Genomic DNA, 18,743 nt, shown 5'->3' with positions numbered 1-18,743 from the left:
CTCATATTTCAAAAATGAATAGTGCACACTGAGATAGCATTACCTGAATCTATTCGGTTAGCTATGTTCCCAAAACACTCTACTAACTCTTGTGGCCTACATTACTAGAAAACAATTAAATTCTTCTCTAAGAGAGATCCTAAATCATTTTACAATCCAAGCAGCATCAACTGAGGAGGATATACTCCTTTCCATTTCAGCTACTCAAAATTTATTTCTGTGAAAGTTTTGAAATTTAATATTATATTGTAAATTCTAAGTGATTCTGAGCTGTATATTTATGTGAGATATATATTGATAATATATTCATATTATACATGTACATATCATGATATTTTTCAAATCATAAAAATGCGTATACATTGAGATCTGCCCTCTTTAATTTACTTAAATAGAAGGTCTAATGCCTCTGCTAATTGGATAATAAGAATAGCAACAGTTTTCTTGATTTAATATTACCAGTATTATCCATTCACTCAGGAAATACTTAGCAAGCACCTATTATAACCCAGAAACTACAATAAATGTGGGAGTATAGCAATGAATAAACACAGGTACACTGCTCAATGTAAGGTTCATAATATCCCAAGGGCAGTAAGTGCTTCCCAATTTTGAAAAATTTGTCCAAGACCTTATTATTTACAAGTGAGGCAGTAGATTTTTATTTCAGTCTCTGCTTATTTATAAATCACATTTTTAAATCACATTGTATTGGTTCCCATTTAGTCAACTTTTCCTCCTCTGATGAAAGCTATAAGAAATAAATTTTGGTTTTCCAATGATTTGTGTAGCCATACAAGGTGCATATCAATATAATTCTTGGAAAGTTTTTGGAAAACACTTAAATCCTTCACAGGCAACATCACTAGTCATTAAGGGTTGCAAATCAAAATGATGATGAAATGCCATTTCATGTCCATTAGGATGGCTATATATAATTGGGTGGGAGGTGGAAAGAAAGAAAGAATGGAAGGAAAGAGGAAGAGAGGAAGGATGGAAAAGAAGGAAATGGAAAATGTTGATGAAGAGATGAAAAATCGGAGCCTTTTTCAGTACTAATAAAAATGTAAAATGATGAAATCACAATGGAAAACAATTTTGTCATTTCCTCAAAAAGTTATGTGCATATAGAATCATCTTATGATCCAGCAATTCCACTTCTAATACATATCTAAAAGAAGTCAAAGCAGAGACCCAAGCAAAAAAACATTTGAACCAATGTTTATAGCAGCATTATTTACAATAGCCTAAAGTGGAAACAACTCAAAGATCTATCATCAGAAAAATGGATAAACAATATGGTATATCCAGACAATGGAATATTATTCAGCCTTAAAAAGAATGATATTCTGATACATGCCAAAATATGGATGGCTTCAAAACATTATGTTAAGTGAAATAAACCAGGCACAAAAAGGTCCATATTGCATGATTGCAGTTATATGAGATAGGTAATTCAGAAAGTTCACAGAGATGGAAAATAAAATAGAAATTACTGGAGTGTAAGGGGAAAGAAGAGTGGGGGAAATATTATTTAGCAAGTACAAAGTTTCTATATGGGATAATGAAAAAGTTTATATAGAGGCAATAGTCATATGACACTGTGAATATACGTGATATCACTGAATGAATAGTACACTGAAAAATTGTAAATTTTAATTTATGCATATTTTATCCAACTGGTACACAGAAAATTATAAATTTGAAGTTATGTATACTTAAATTTTCCACAGGTATTAATGGAATTCTATGAGTTCCAGTAACATTGGGAACCAGAAAGGGAGGCAAATGGTGCGAAAGGCGAATGAAGCTGAAGCACAGGGTCTCTTCTAACACTGTTTTTTAAATAAATTATCATATAAAAAGGTACTTGCCTATTTCACAATTTAAATAAAGTACAACCTAAATACATGGCATAGAATAAATTTCTTGCCTCTACCCATATTTTGTATTCAATGAAGTTTTAAAATTTGAGGTGATATGCATTAGTATTCTTATAAAAATAATCATAAAATGCAAATTATGAACTACCCATGTCAGGGACTTCAAAAATCATACATCCATATATTTCTCAATGAAAAGCTATTAAATGAACATCTTAATATCTGAACTTAATTGGCCATCATGCCTGCCTACTATTGATATCCATCTGGTTTTATATTAACCCAAGGAGCAATGATGTAATTAAATGGTAATATCCTGATATAAAATTTACAACTAAATTCACATTTTCTCTTCAACATCCCTTTTTTATTTCTGTTTAATATTTCTACACATATTGATTTAGATTCAAAATGTGAAAGTCTAAAATAAATTATGCCAGATGAAAATAAACTTGAATTTCTATTCAACTCAGAAGGACTCAATTGTTTTTCACAACTTTAAAATTCACCAGGATTAACATGATATAATATATAAATATTTTTACTATAACTCTAAAGGGCTAAAGAACATTATGAAAGTTTATAAATTTTTCTGAACCAATATATAATTATGAAGCCTCTACTTCTATAGGGATATTCTAATATTTAATTCACACTTAAAATAACACAAAGGTAGAGTGGTTTACTGATTAGGATCTATAGAAGAACTGAAAATAAATAATATTGAAGCAATATTTCCTGGGTATAAATCCTGGCTTTGCTATTTATTGTCTGATCTGTGGATAAGTTTATTTTTTTTTTTGCCTCAGTCTCTTCATCTTTAAAAGGGAATAATAGTACACTGGTAGCATAGGATTGTTCTGAAGAGTGATTAAAGGACTTAACATAGCACTTGACACAGAAAAGTGGATCAGTAAATATTTTATATTATTATTAGTCCCTGGTTCAAAAATAAGGAAATCGATGCTAAAAAAGATCACGTTCCTCGCCAAAATAATACATGTGATAAGATGTGATATGGGACCCTAATTCTCCAAAAAGCTTGAGATTCTGGAAAAAAAAAACATTCCATTATTGGAAGATTATGATTATTGAAGTTATATCAACAGCATTTAATCTTAAAAATTATAACATCTGTTACTGCTACTTTGCGTTATAATAACAAACTTTTATTGGGGAAAATTTTGATAAAATCAGGATGTGTTTTTTTTTTCATGCAAAGCACAAAGGGACTATTTTTTGGTAATTATTCATAGATTTGAAGGTTTGTTCTTTTTTTTTCCTTTGTAATAATTCAGGCACTTTAACCAAAAGCCAATTTTATGATAAATAAAAATAACCAGATGAAATTCTGGTTTGGTCTGTAAGATAGTTGTGGGTTAGTTTGCGACTGAAATCTTAGGAACAATCTCCTCAGTTCTAAGACATTCAGGTTTGGATGGTAAAGATCTGATGTCCTCTGCATATGAGAGTTTAGCATATAAAATATATCTTAAACCTTCAATAGTTACTCTATCCAAAAAAAAATTTCAATTAAATATTACTGATTAAAATAAAAACTATCCAGAGAATTTCAAGGTGAAAATTTACAGAAAGTTAACAAGGATAAATTATCATAAAAAGAATGGTCAGCTTTTTACAAAGCGAAGCAAATTTGTCCTTACTCAAGACTTGTTTCATGACCTTATTTTCTGTGACTGACCAAAGTTTTGTTTTGTTTGTTTCTGTGCTATGTGAGTTTAATGTTTGTTTTCTATCCTGATTTTCTCCCTCCCAATTGATAAACTCTGCATTCTCCTAATATTATCAGTTATAAAAAATTAACCCAGCTAACTTTTATTGGCTTGTTTTCTTAGACGACCAACATGGCGCTCCCCTGAACCCCTGGACCACCAAGTTATGTTGCGTGACAGGAGTGACTGAAATGTGTGGAAAGGACTGCTCTCAAGGGATTGTTTAAGAAGTAAATGAGAAAACATCTCTCACCTATGATGATAGGGTAAGAATTATTCTATTGCTTAGAATCGGGGTTAACCGTTTTTGTTTTAAACTCTGCTAAGATTATTTTTATAGTGATCTAAAATTAAAAATTTGTTGAGAAACTCAAGTGAGCTTTTATTTTAATTTTTCTCCATGTACTTTTCACTGTTTTTTTTTAAACCAAATCTCCTTTTAAGGAAAATTTTTTGAGCTTTTCTATATTCAAATCAAGAATTTTTTAGACATCTGGGTTGGCAGTTGGTGAAGAGAGAAGGAAGAAAGTAGATACAATATTCCAACTCCAAAAATCATCTAAACTGAGATAGAAAGTAGCAGCAGGAAATGAATACCAGGTTGTAAAGGGGGAAAATGCAAATATAACAAAGCTAACCTCGAGCCAGATGCTACTTATGAATGAACCTCTCTCCTAGGAAGTGCTGGATATCCACATGGCCCCAACAGAGTTGATCCCCTTCCTAAAATCCCAGCCTGGAACTCATAGTGGCTGATGTATTCCACAGAATTTGGCTTACAAAAATTTTAGACTTGCAAAAAAAAAAAAAAAAAAAAACACCATGTTTCTGTTTTATATTTGTTGAAAGCAATGAAACTTCTTCCAATCAATAGATATCTCTTGGGAAATTTCAAGTTTGTCACTTTTCCATCATTGTTTTTTGCTCGTGTACAAAAATATTATTCTATAGCTCTCAATAGGACATAACTTTATTGCAATGTGCTTTTCTTTCTTTTTTATTTGTTCTAATTAGTTATACATGGCAGCAGAATGCATTTTGATTCATTGTACACAAATGGATCTCAACTTTCCATTTCTCTGGTTGTACAGGATGTAGAGTTGAACCATATGTGCAGTCATACATATACCCAGGGTAATAATGTCTGTTTCATTCCACCATCTTTACTGCCCCCCTCCCTCCTCTTTGCCCAAAGTTCCTCCATTCTTCCCACAGATACCCGCCCTCATTATGGATCAGAATCCACTTATCTGAGAGAATATTCAGCCTTTGATTTTTTGGAATTGGCTTACTTTGCTTAGCATGATATTCTCCAACTCCATCCATTTACCTGCAAATGCCATATTTTATTCTCTTTTAATGCTGAGGAATATTCCATTGTGTATATATACCACATTTTTTATTCATTCATTTATTTAAGGGCATCTAGGTTGCTTCCACAGTTTAGCTATTGTGAATTGAGCTTCTATGAACATTGATGTGGCTGCATCACTAGAGTATGCTTATTTTAAGTCCTTTGGGTATTGACGGAGGAGTGGGATAGCTGGGTCAAATGGTGAGTCCATTCCAAGTTTTCTAAGAAATCTCCATATTGCTTTCCGGAGTGGTTGCACCAAATTGCACTGCCACTGGCAATGTATGAGTGTACCTTTTTCCCCACATTCTCACCAACACTTATTATTGCTTGTATTTTTTTATAAGTGCCATTCTGACTGGAGTGACATGAAACTTACGAGTAGAAGTTGAACATTTCTTCATATATTTGTTGATCAATTGCAATGTGCTTAAGTCAAAGACTTAGGTATAATATTTTAAAACATGAATAATGTTACAGTGTATCTGCCTAGCTGAATAGACTAAATCAGTTCTGAATATAGTTGTTTTACCTGAAGGAAAAATTTCAAAATTCACCTTAGGTCCCTGTGAATCCACTCATTGTCTATTGTGATAATTTGGTGCTAAGACTATCTGATAAATGTAATATAACTTCAGAAGTAATCGTAAAAACAGGATAACAAAAGAGAAGTTGACAAGTCTTTTGGGAACTGCCCCCCCCATTATTGGAACACAATGTAATAAGGTTGATTTAAAATGCTTCATAGAAAGTTTACCAGTCTAGCTGGACTGAAAAGTAACCCAGTACTTTCAACAATGTTAAATCATTAGCAAATTCCTTTGGTGAACTTTGTAACATGAACTATAAGAGAAGCCTATTAAGGATTCACTGGCATAAAAAGCATGTGGATACTTATATGTATTCAGCCAAGTTTATGAACAGTTCCCATCACATGTTTTCAAATACTATATACTAACCAACTCCTGAGGGCCAAAGCCCAGACCAGACACATTTGATCTGTGTTCTATCCCTTCTCTGTCCGCTTTTAATACTTGAACGAGCACAGTACACAATTCAGCACAAAGTAAGTTGACCAACAGACTACATGCATCCCACTACACATAATATAATGTTGTTGTAAAATGCAGGTATTTTAAGTATTACAGTGTACATCAAATTAAGATAAAAGAGAATAGGGGTAAAACAAATTCCCTCTCACTTAATCTGTCTGATACTGAATGTGTAAAATAAATTATTCCAAGCAGAATACACATAGAACACAAATTTTTCTAACCATGGAAATGACAGATACTTTCAACTTCATGAAAGCAACTAAAGATAGATTACCAAAGACAACTCATGCCTTTTTTATCACCACTTCTATCAAATACAGCACTTAGAATTTCTTAGAAAAGCATTGTGGTAAAACACGGCTCCAAAATGTTGCCAGTTAGAAAATGCATTTTATCTTTGGATGAGTCGACATTTCCCCAGCCTTCCTTCATCATTAAAAAATATATCTGTAGTTTGATGCATTTTTCCAGAAAGCAATGAATAGGCTATATCAGCAACCGACTTTATCCACTGACATACAGACTGACTGATGGAAACTTCTAACAGACCTAAGACTTTAAGCCTTGGTACAAGGGTTTACATCAGACCCTTCACAGAAGAGGAAAGCCATTTAATCCTGGAAACTTACTAAACTTCCTACAAGACAACCAGAGATTTTTTTTTATATTCTATTAATTCCAAAAGAACAGTAAAATAATACTTTAATATCTCTGTGTGTTCATATTTCTCTCTTTTTTCCTGTATAATTGTCTATCAGAAAAGATAAGTGCTTAAGATCGGTGGCAGGTGGCACCCCAATTTCACTCTGTATCATGTGTCATTCTTCTGAAGTGCTACTGCTTGCCTGGGTCCCTGACAATAATTGCTACCACTTCATTCCAAAATGACGTGCAGGTTTAAAAAAAAAATAGAGAAAAAAAATAATGCCAAAGGACATGGTGCTTACCCTCCTAAAAGCAAATTCTAAGCTTTCATAGTTTAAATAGAAAGTGACTGGAGCTTGCATTTGCCCACGTGCTTTTTATTAAATTATCGAAAGCTTTTTCTATTTCTCTACATTTTTAAATTCTCAACTCCATATTTTCTGTGTTTTTGTACCGAATGAGGAAAAACTCCCAAAAGATTGCATACAAAGAGCAGAGCCTCCTGTTCTCTGAGATTGATGTATGTTTATGAGGAAATCCAGCTTGCAATTTTCAAAACCTGCAGGTTCATTGTAAGTTAAACCATGTGGCCTCTACTCAAATCATTCCTTCCTTTCAAAATCACTCATCAGAGCTCCCAAATGCCCTCTTCCCTTGGATCTTTCTGCATGGATCTGTTCCTGCTAGGACTAGCCCTGTGCCAGCAGTTCTCATCCAGGGTGGTGGATTCCCACAGCATCTAGGTGGTTTCTTTCCTCCCTGAGACAGCACTACAAGGCAACCATCGCCCCACCAAAAAAAAAAAAAAAAAAAAAAAAAAGTTGTGCTTCATGCCTGAATTTTACTCTTTTAACTTTTGGATGAGAAATTTACAAATTAAAAAGACACTTTCCTTAAGAAATATCGAACCTACTTAAGTGTGCATTAGAATTACCTGGTAGGCATGATAAAAATACAGATTCCTGGCTTCATTCTTGAATTATTAAATGAGAACATGAATAGGTTTATTATAAGGGATTTGCATTTCAAATTTGAGAACTTCTCATTGGAGCACTAATATTTTTATGACATCCTGAGAATGAGGAAAACACTCTCAAAAGGACACACAGTCCTTTCCATAACAAAACACATATATTTTGAAAAGTGTGCACTTCCTCAACTGCATGAACAAATTACAAGCAAGGATATCCAGCCTCAAGCAGATTTTGAAATTCTGCGGGTTATACAATGCAACCAAGAAATTTAATAGAAAATGTAGCTTTTCTTCTATTACCTGGTTCTTAAATTTAGTCATGTAGCATTGATGGGATAAATCTGAAGATCATACAACATCGTTAGAAGATGGCAACTGTACCTAATTCTCAGACAAAAGAAATAAAACGCAATTAGGTAGAGAATTTGTTCATTTTAAATCCTTTGTGTTGATTCATTTCACTCCCCCTGGGCCTCATTTACCTCGGGATTTGCACAGGATCCGGCTGGAGGGCCTCCGAGTTGTTAAGTGACTATCTAAAAGCTGATTTAGGATTAGCCAGCTTAACCAGGTGAACGGAGGATTTCACTTTGGGGAGATCAGGCTGTGAGGCTGAAGGGCTGTCTGTGTCCTGAGAGCAGTGCCTTCCGAATGGGTGCGGAGGGGTTGGCACTCATCAGGAGGGATTGACTGCTGCTCCTGTGCCTGCTCTGCCACACCAGTGTCCTCCTGCCAAGGAGGCAGGTGACCAACTTCAGCAGTATAAATACTGGATGAGATGGTCCTGTGTTATTAATTAGCACTTTCCAGGGGAGACTGTCATTAACTCTTGTGAGATAATCACTGCAAACTCCTTTCAAAGAAAGGCACGTGCTCACAAGAGTCCCAGAATCCAGGAGGTTTCTAATTTACAGAGCCGGCTAGAGCGCTCTGTACTTCACCTTGTGTCTTAAAGGCCAGTATTATTTGCTTTCATCATCCTGAGTCTGCCATGTTTTTCCTAGTGGTAGAGAAAGAGAAGAACAGTTCATGGTAGATTTTGTAATGTTTTGAGAGAAAATGCTATTTCTATATCCTAAGCCTGTATTCCAGTCTGTGCCAGTGTCCCCTGTGACTTATAGTGTTGTGTGAGGCAGGGGCTCTCCATTTCCTTGGGTGTTTGAGGGGATATAAAGGGTGGTTCAAAGATATGTATTCTCCCAGGAAAACGGGGTGCAAAGGACTTCCTTCACAGGCATGAAAATGTGGCTTTTGAAAAGACATGTTCTGCCAATGAGAGGCTATCCCATTCATTTTTATTTCTGGAGAAAATACCAGGAGAATAGAGGCTGACCTGAAACAATCTGCACGATGCACATGGACAGGAAGAGTAAAACATCATCAAAAGTGGTAATGAGTAGGAAAAAATGGCTTATTACTGAAGGATCCAGGATCTGGAATCTAGAATCACCCCTATTCTAAAGTAGATCAGGGATAAGTATCAGGAGTCTCACTTGTGCATATGTAAGACTGCAGTATCTTGGGCTTCAACCTAGATCTGCTGAAAGGGAATCTGCATTGTAACTAGATCCCCAGTGATTCATGTACACTTTAACATTTGAGACGCCCTTCTCTAGAAAACTACAGTAGGTAAGTATAAGCTATAGAACATATAGCTTACATGTTCTATAGCTTACACGATAGAACCATAAGCTATAGAATACAGTTAATATTCCATTTTGTAGATGAAGATAAAGACTTGAAACAGGGAAGTTACTTTAGAAAGAAGACTATAATACTGCAAATTAAAGAGTTACATATCTATATCTGTATATACATACATGCACATATACACATGTGCATAGATACATATATCACAAAAACAATTAGAATCCTATTTAGTTGTTCACTTGAGAGTCATGTAGGATAAAGGATTTAAGAAGTATTTAAATGTGTCATACTTAATCCCATATTTTCTTTTTTACTAATTCCTAAAGAGTATCAGGGCTCCCTGCTCTTAGTTTCCAGGAAGTAAAATGATCCCAGGAGTGCAATTCTCAGGCAGCCTTTTATCAAACAGTAATTCACTCCTCAGATGATGAGGTCACAAAACACATGTCGACCTAGTCACCACCTACAGAAACCTAATGCAGAACTGTGACAGCATCAGAGAAACAGGATGGAGAGAATTTTCTTGGGAAGAATTTGCAAGAAAGATGAAGACAGAGAGAAAAAAATATATGAAAAAAAGAGGACCGGGAAACACAGGTATCCCCTATTATCCAAATTCTGCCTATCCAAATTCAGGAACTTGATAAGCTCTGATGGCAAGGGATGTTTGCACTATTCTACAACACTGGTAAGAGAGACAGTGGTGTGGGGAATCCAACCAGTCCCATTGCCTAAAGTTTATTGGTAGAGAATTGGTAGACTATCAAGCAGAGAATTTGACCTCATCATTCCTGGTGCTAATGAAGCCTAATGATGATTTATTGTCATGGCACTGAGTTTGATCCAGGGAGTGTGAGTTGCTGAGCTTTTTATCTGCAGCTTCGTTTCCTCTGTCCTGACCTCATGAGGACGTCCTCTCTTGGTTGGAATAAAGCACAGCAGAGCTTCCTGGTGAATGTAAGTCTGATCTGAGAAAGTAGATAGAGTTTATGTGAGAAACCAGCCATCATGGACAGTCACCTATGCTAATGCCCCTGGTATCTTCCTGCCTCAACCAATATGCCACACTAATTCCTTCAAACTGACTGACTCAACGTGCAAGACTGGTACCCCCTGCAGACAATGAGAGCAGCTGGTCTCACTAGAAACATACTCAGTGACAGCTGTCTATATACCTTAGGCCTATCAGAGTTCCATAAGTCCACTTAACAGTGGCTCTCATAGAGGCCTCCTGAAGACACATTTCTCTGATGGTGGTGGACTCCAAGAGACAGTCTAGAAGGTCATTTAAGAAGCCGTATCATCTAGGTAAGCTACATAACACTTCTTTGGGCCTCAGTTCCTTCATATATAATATGGCCATGACAATTCTAATGACAATTCTTGTTAAAACTATTATGTGATGTGTGTGTGTGTGTGTTACACATATGCACTTAAAGGACCTGACACATTTATATACTGTACTATGCAAATATAGTTGATATTATTGTTTAATGCCAGTCCCCCTAATATTACTAACCACCTGAAATGACCCGTTTCTTACTATGGTGAGGTCAAGTATATCCTGAACAGAAGAAAGCAAGGTCAACATTTTCAAGAACTGGAAGTTTGATTTATGATGGCTTTCTCTGTTAGGGACCTCGATTAGAATTAGGTGAAGATCATGTGTATTTGTACATCCCTAATTGCCATTTGGTTCTCGCCTTCAGAGTCGGTCAGTCTTTAGAGAAGATCTTATAATGAACAACCAAGCCACTTGCCTGAGCAAAATCATGAAATAGCGCTCAAGTCAATGTAGACAGCAAATTTTGTTTGGTGTGGAGGAGTAGGGGAGGTAGTAGTGTCAAGGCTTGCATTTCAGAAATACGTTTCTCATGGTTTTATTAGATTGTTTAGTTGTCATTATTGCTTATTTTATTCCTCTTCTTGGTATTGTTATAATTTTATTTCTCTAAATAGACCCAGGTTAGCTTACTATACATTAACCAGATTTCTAGGATAATCTATTTTTATCCATAGTCATCTAGGAGATATCAAAACCTTCAGAAATCAGACAAAATGAAGGAAGTTCTTGGGATGTGAGATCTGAGTAAAGCAGTCATGGGGAGGATTCCCACAGCACTGGAAAAAATTAGAAGAAGCAGCAAGATGATATCAGAAACAATCTGCCTATTGCACCATGTTTTCTTCTAACAACAGCCTGCTCTTCCAACCTACTGTGTATGCTGGGTCTGATTCTTAGATGACAGTAAGTATCAGGCATTGTAGTTGGTTTTGTTTTTTCCTTTGTAGCTGTTACATCCTTTCAGAAATACATTTCTCATGGTTTTATTAGAAATAACAGTGACATTTGCAGAACATGTAGACAGAGTTGTTAAAGGAAGGCTGTATGGAAGGCTCAGGACAAAGGGTAAGCAGGGGCCTTGGTACAAGGTGAACTGGCCTTCAAAGCCTGTTTCTAGCACTCACTAGTTGTCTGGTCTTGCAGATGTCATTTAATCTGCCCTAACTTCACTTTCCTCACATATAAACTAAAATCATAATATCCGCCTGCAGAAATGCATTTAAAAAGGGATAACTATTGGCAAATAATATTTCTTTTAAAATTATAGCTATAATAGAGAGTGCAGATGTGCTTTGAATTTTACAGGTTCTCTCTACAGATAATATATAATAAGTATATATATATATATAATATGTAATATATAGTCTTATTTGTAATATATGAAACTATCATGACATAGTAGTTGTGATTTATATTATAATTTGCTAATTGAAATAGGTCATTTCTTGTTTTAAATAAATCTGAAATCTCTTATTAATCATTATACATATTCTAAATATTACAGAATTTAGTTCTGTTTTTTGTTTCTTCTTTTTCCCCGTGGTACCAAAGATTGAATCCAGGCCTTGGACAAGCCAGGCAAGTACTCTACCACTGAGCCACATCCCCAGCCCTAGAATTAAGTTTTTATTGCAAAACATAACTGATAAAGTATTGTACCTAAAATTTTGCCTACCTAGCAAGTAATTATATTCTTATTTATACTTAGGGTACTGATTTTAATATTAATTTTTGTTATTCATTTTCTCAGATGAATTAATTTTAACAATATTAATTTTGTTATTCATTTGCTTTTGAACTTTATTTTAATAACATTAATAACATTATAAATACTAGACTATCAAAAACTTTGAAATTATCCCAAATCTTTTTGAGTCACTATTTCAGCAATAACATTTTAAAACAAAAACATTTGGGGCTTATAATCTCTTTATTATAGCAAATAAATACCAGAGCCACATGCTAGACTAGGGGAATTGATAAAAGAGGTTTCAAAAGATCTAATAATAAAGTAATTAAGAGGCAAACTGTGATTCCACTTTCAGATTTACTTTACTTTTGGGAGGATGGGGGACCATCTTATGCTACTTAACAACATAGCTATGATTGTCATCTCTGATTTTTACTTAAGACAAATTTTCCCCCAAAGTGGTTTATAAGGAAAAGGATGAAATTGGCATCATAAAAAATAGCAACTTTGAACATGTATAAATACATTTCCCTTTAACACTCAGTTGAAACTGAATAGCAAGAGTGTCTTTTCCTTTTTCTTCCTTATGATGGAAGGTGCCAAAAGAGCCCATACATCCAGGTAGCCTTCAGATATAGTGTCAGAGAGCCCCCATTTCTGTCACTCCCTGATGATGAATGAGATTCTTTTTCTAAACAAATAAGCACTTCAGAGGGATCCCCTTGACAGGGTTGTTAATCCAAACAGCCTCCCTTATCGCTACAGAATTCAAGGGCTGAAGTTTTACAGGATCCCTGCACTGCCTGGCTCTTGGGCAGCTGTCTGGAAGCCGCAGGGCACATGACCATCCTTTTCCAAGAACAGACAGCCTCTGCCCTTCTCTTCCATGTTTCCGCTGCTCCCAGATCTGGACTTCAGCTAACTGGAGACTTTATTCTCACAAAATTCAAATCACTGATATTACACAAGTTGCAATTATTGAATATCTACATTGGTTAGTTTTCATTTTCTCTCCAGAAAGCAATTTGCCAACATAAAAAATTTCTCATTAGCACAAGAAAATAAAAGAGTGCTTAAATGACTGGTCCTGGTTTTAAAGAGCAGAAGTAGAATCGTCCCTTCTGGATTCCAGCACATGAAACACAGACAATCTGCACCTCTTATCAGCAATGTATAAATTTCCTATCCAAACTCTCTGACTCTTGACTCTGCTTCCATTGACATCTAGACTAAAGGTCGGAATTTCTTTTACATTCCAGAAGCTATTAGGAATCAGCTTCAACTTATATTCTTGTTAAGAATTGATGAGTTGACCTTAATTCAATGAGGGTTCAACAAATCTCTCAGTAGCATCTCCCAAAATATTGTGTCCAGATGATGGTTAAGAAATCAGGCATTCTTTAGCTAGCAGCTATTCTCTGGATATTTCTAAAGTATCAACATGTATTTTTTCAATAAAAATAAAACGTTAAAAATCAGTTTGCCTCTGTAACTGATTAGCAGGCACTGGGATCTCCTTCTAACCTCCTCTGTTCTTCCATTCCCACAGTGTAGCAATGCAAAAGATATGGAGAAATAAAGAACGCAGATTTTTTTATCCCAGTCACAAGCCTAATGTCTTAAAAGGTTTAGGAAAGGCATGTGACAAAGCCTGTTTAAAAAGCAGAGCATAATGTGTTTTCAGTTTATAAATTATAAAATATTCAAAAGCACAGGCTAACACTAAGGAATTGGTTACTGCTAGATATCTGGAACTGTTTTTTCTTCTCTCCTCTTATCTCCCCGCTTTCTCTTTTTTCCCATTAAGAACAAAATGCAAATCAAATGCAAATAAGATGCCATAGACCTGAGGAAATAAGAGAGAAAACAACTACTCTGAAAAATAAAAAGAATATGAGGGGCTGGGGCGTCCCTTTGAATGGTTACCAAATGAATTGTTTAATCATGGTATTTTTTGATTGACTCTTTCCTGGATGTTGCTTTCTGATTTGCATGTTGCTTGAAGATTAAATCTTACAATGGTACAATTAAGCAAAACAGACATACTATTTTGTATTTTCAATTTCCCAAAGAGTCTAAAATATAAAACTTACAAATATTGCTGCTCAGTGTAAAAAGTTTGCTATATTGTTTCAATTCAGAATTGCTGCCTAGTAGATATTGCACAAAATGAGAAATCAGCTTTCAATATCCTGTTAGATTATATCATTGCCTTTTTTTAAGAAGGAAAAGCCAGAATATGCTCTATCACAATGACAATATTGAGCTTCCTAATACTCAAAACAGCATGGGCAGCAATTGAAACCTTAAATAGGGATCTACAGGCCTTTCTGAAGATGCAATAGAAATGGAAGATTAAATGAGTCATATGAAAATCACTCAAGAATAGTCAGAACATTAGGAGAGCCCAGTGATCTCAAGTTTCATACAAATTTATATGCATGCACATCAGAGCTAATGAAAAGTTTGAAAACTTGGGTAGGATCTACTCCATTGTAGGGTTCACAAAGAAGGTTTTATGATTCTCATGAAGTTCTGGGGCATGTGACTGTAATCCCAGTGGCTCAGACGTCTGAGGCAGAAGAATCCCAAGTTCAAAACCAGCCTCAGCAACTTAGTGAGGCAACTTAACAAGACCTTGTCTCAAAACCAAAACATAAAAAGGACTGGGATGTGGCTCAGTGGTTGAGTGCCCCTGGATTCAATTTCTGGTACCAAAGGAGTGGGGGAAGGTTCACCTTTCATTAAATTCCCTGGCCAGTTTTTTTACAATTATTTGTCATTATTGTGAAGTTGTAAAGGGGGAAATATTATTATGACTCTCAACATAATTAAATCAGTGAAATGTTACAAGCAAGAGTTAGGCACATGCTCCAATCTCTCATAAGCTCCACTCCTCCACATTTTATTTTGTGGATATTTTCCTTAGATCTTCAATCTTTGTAGCAAAGAAAAATGTTTCCTTCATGTCAAAAACTATTCAAGAATGCAGTTATGACAATCATGTATCCCAAAAAGCAGTTAAGCATCTTTTTGATCAATTGTGGGATTCTATTCAAAGCAACACCATGGTTGGGTCATTACATTTCTATGTATATTTGTTGAGATTCAAATAGATGAACATATGTTTCCTTATTTCTGTCACATATAGAAATTACAATACAGTAGATTTATTAAATAAAGGAGAAAGAATTTATACATAGATTTTGATCAATGCCCCTTGTATTAAGTTGAATAAAATGTTGCCGAAAGATACAGGCAAGTGTCCCTGAGTTAAATATACAATAGAAAATACAATAAGGCATTACATGAATGAGGGATAATTCAAAAGGAAAGCAAAAAAAATGAATTAGAACATCTTTCCAGATTCAAAAGCATGGGCTTTAGAGACTAAAACAAGAGCTGACTATCTTTTTTTTTAATATTTAGTTTTTAGCTGTAGTTGGACATAATACCTTTGTTTAACTTATTTATTTATATGTGGTGCTGAGGATGGAACCCAGGGCCTCACACATGCCAGGCGAGCACTCTACTGTTGAGCCACAACCTCAGCCCCTGACTATCATTTATTAAAAGTGGTGGGGAGTGTGGAGTAAATGGATGAAGACAATTACTTCCAGAAGTAGATGATTTAAAAACTGAAAAGTAGAAAAAATAAAAATTAAATGAACAAACCTTTTTATATATTAGGCAAAAGATTTCAAAACAATGCTGAAAACAAATCCAAGTCACCTTAGAAGTAACTGTAGAGACTTCAAGTTTGGTTATGAAAACAGAATAATACTAAGACACGTATCTTCACTTTTAAATATCTTTCTATAGTCTTCGCTCTGTTTTGTTAGATAAACCAAATCTTTAAAGAAATCTCGTTTCTTAAAAGAATCACTGTCTATCATAAGTAAGTTTACGCATGGTCCCTTATCTTTGAGTAAATAAATGATTGGATAGTTATATGGTCATCAATGACATTTTCCTGACAAATTAACTAGAGATAGGGCGTATTGAGATGTTAGGATAGAGGAGAATCTTTCAGGCCTTTCATAGAGGTGTATTCTTTCCAATAATCAGTCAGATGCTCATCTCAATTGCTCTTTACTTTTGCATATCTATTGACCAGGACATTCTGCTAAGGAACAAACAGCAGCATCCATGAGAGGGCTATCAAGTGTGATGCAACTGTTCCATAGAGAGATACTATCCCTCGTTTTCCTCTGTTATCTCACTGCACAAATCTATCCAGACTTTAATTGCAGGGTTGACTATGCAATAATTAACAGTTTGGGTTTGGGGCAGGGTCTTTTTAAAAAAAATCACTATGTAATAGATTAGATATTTTAAACTTATATCTCAATCCAAGTATGGAATTGATTTGTAAAATAGAAATTGCTTGGCAACTGTCATTTAATGGTCCACTTGGACCTTGCCGGAAAGCATTTAGATTGATTGTCCTTTAAGATGAATGCATGAACTTGATTTAATTGATATCAGAGCCACTCTGGACATTTATCATTAGATACAAGATGTGAAGCTGGATAGCACATTATTGTCTTTTTGCAAAAGATCAACTGAAGTGAAAGAGTTTCTTCCTTTGTAGTTCCCCCAAAATAAACATTAACTCCTGCATCAGAGACAGCAGGAGGAGGGAAGGCTCCCAACACAGTTTATAGTGTACATGAGGTGGAGACAGCTACTGGGAAGCTCAGATTAGAAAATTCCCTTTAATAATGAAGTCAAATAAACCCCAGATGAGATAATTCACTTGGCTTTCATCAGTTACACTCACGTCTCATGAGATTTTATTAGAGGACAAAGTAAAGTAGTGAATCAAACAAAGACGTTCTTCAAAATCAAATGAGGTCTGACTTTATAATACAGTCCTGACAGACCTCGTATAAATGCTTAGGGAATACAAAAAAAAAAAAACCTATTCAATGTTAGAAAATAATTTAGCAAGAGTTATGGGAAAAAATAATAGTATTCTTAATGAACACTTTTAAAAGATGTGATGATAATATCATAGAATGTTTATTCCAAAGAATACCTGGTTGGTTGAAGGTTTATTTTCACAAGGACAGGCTATGAAGTAATCTCTCTTCATATGCATGAAAACCTCATACTTCATTCAGATACACTTCAGATTATAAAATAGAAGTTTGTTTTTAACATAATATGTAATTTTTAACATTGAACTTATTCCTAGCTTTGTGTTCACGTGTGCGCACAAGTGCACACATTGGTTGATGGACTTTGGAGAACATAATCTTTGGGTTCTACTTAGGAAAACAATCTGAGAATAATTTTTTTCTTCATCCCATCTAAAACAAGATATGATCTTTTCATCCATTTTGGCCTTGCTTAAATAAACACCCAGGTCCTAAGGCAAGTGGTTTGGGCATTGGGTACAATGAGAACATAAGATACCTCTCCTTATGGACTTACTCTGATGATCATTTGAACCACCATTGGTTTCAAGGACCATATGAACCTAGGGTTTCAGAATTTAAAAACAAAGTACTGTGTACTAAAAACACAATTTAGTAGGCATTCTCAGGACTGGCTACATAATCTTCAGGACCCAGTGGGTAATGAAAATGCAGGGCAACAATGAACATGAGACCAAGGATTGAGGCATCTGACTCAGGGCCTGGTGTGATTGCACTGGTCACACCACACACCTATAAAGCCAACCCTAGGTATGCTGAAACTTCTAAGTTAGGAATAGCTGAATTTAGTATAAGTGACTTCCCCGTGCTTCCTATTACACTGCACCAAAGAGTCTCAGAGCAAAAATCTACATCTGCATTGATTGGATATCCAGTCAGAGACCTTTTACCTGGCCTCTGTTTGTGTGGCTTCATATCTTTATGACATGGAATGAACAGCTTGGCGCCACGTTGCTGTTATCCATTAACCATTCCTGTTTTCCTAATCATCGCCGACTCCATCTTTCTCTGTCCTATCTGTTATTGTCTTCCGAAAAGAGATGTGAGGTTTCCTTAGCCTGTTCTGGTTTACATGACATGATTTGTGTATCTGCCTACAAGAGTTTCTCAAATGAACCCTGTGCATTATCTTCCCCCAACCCCTCCTCCTCCAGAGAAAGAAGAAAAAGGTCATACATCTGTAAAATGACAGCACTTATGAAAAATGAGTGTTTGGCCCACATGGCTCTCATCAGACACAGACTCATCTGCTGTGCCACAGACTCTCCTCATTTCCTTCAGAATCAGACTGCAGTTAAAAACAGGAAACACCTAATAAATTGCCTGGTCTCTCAAATTAACAAAGCATAAAGAAACTTTCTAGGTAATCGATGAGTATTGCTTAAGAAAACGCAAGTGTCAAACACCAGGAACCGAGAAAAGAGATTGTACTTTCCTCGATAAAACTATTTAAGATGTCAACCCAACTAAAT

At 35.3% G+C, this 18,743-nt stretch overlaps 1 long non-coding RNA gene across 2 annotated transcripts in view; it reads left to right on the top strand.

The window, feature by feature from the left end:
• The window catches only part of LOC144366871 (uncharacterized), a 56,794-nt gene that overhangs the window by 14,160 nt on the left and 23,891 nt on the right, over positions 1-18,743 (top strand). For both annotated transcript variants that reach the window (XR_013426016.1, XR_013426015.1), the window contains exons 4-5: positions 3,740-3,882; positions 11,313-11,541. This is a non-coding gene — a long non-coding RNA (uncharacterized LOC144366871). The remainder of the gene's footprint in view (positions 1-3,739; positions 3,883-11,312; positions 11,542-18,743) is intronic.

Source organism: Ictidomys tridecemlineatus, chromosome 9 (genome assembly GCF_052094955.1).
Source record: "Ictidomys tridecemlineatus isolate mIctTri1 chromosome 9, mIctTri1.hap1, whole genome shotgun sequence".
In the NCBI taxonomy this organism is placed as follows: Eukaryota; Metazoa; Chordata; class Mammalia; order Rodentia; family Sciuridae; genus Ictidomys; species Ictidomys tridecemlineatus.
Note: the sequence above shows the minus strand (reverse complement) of the source record. Positions and strands in the feature narration are given on the sequence as shown.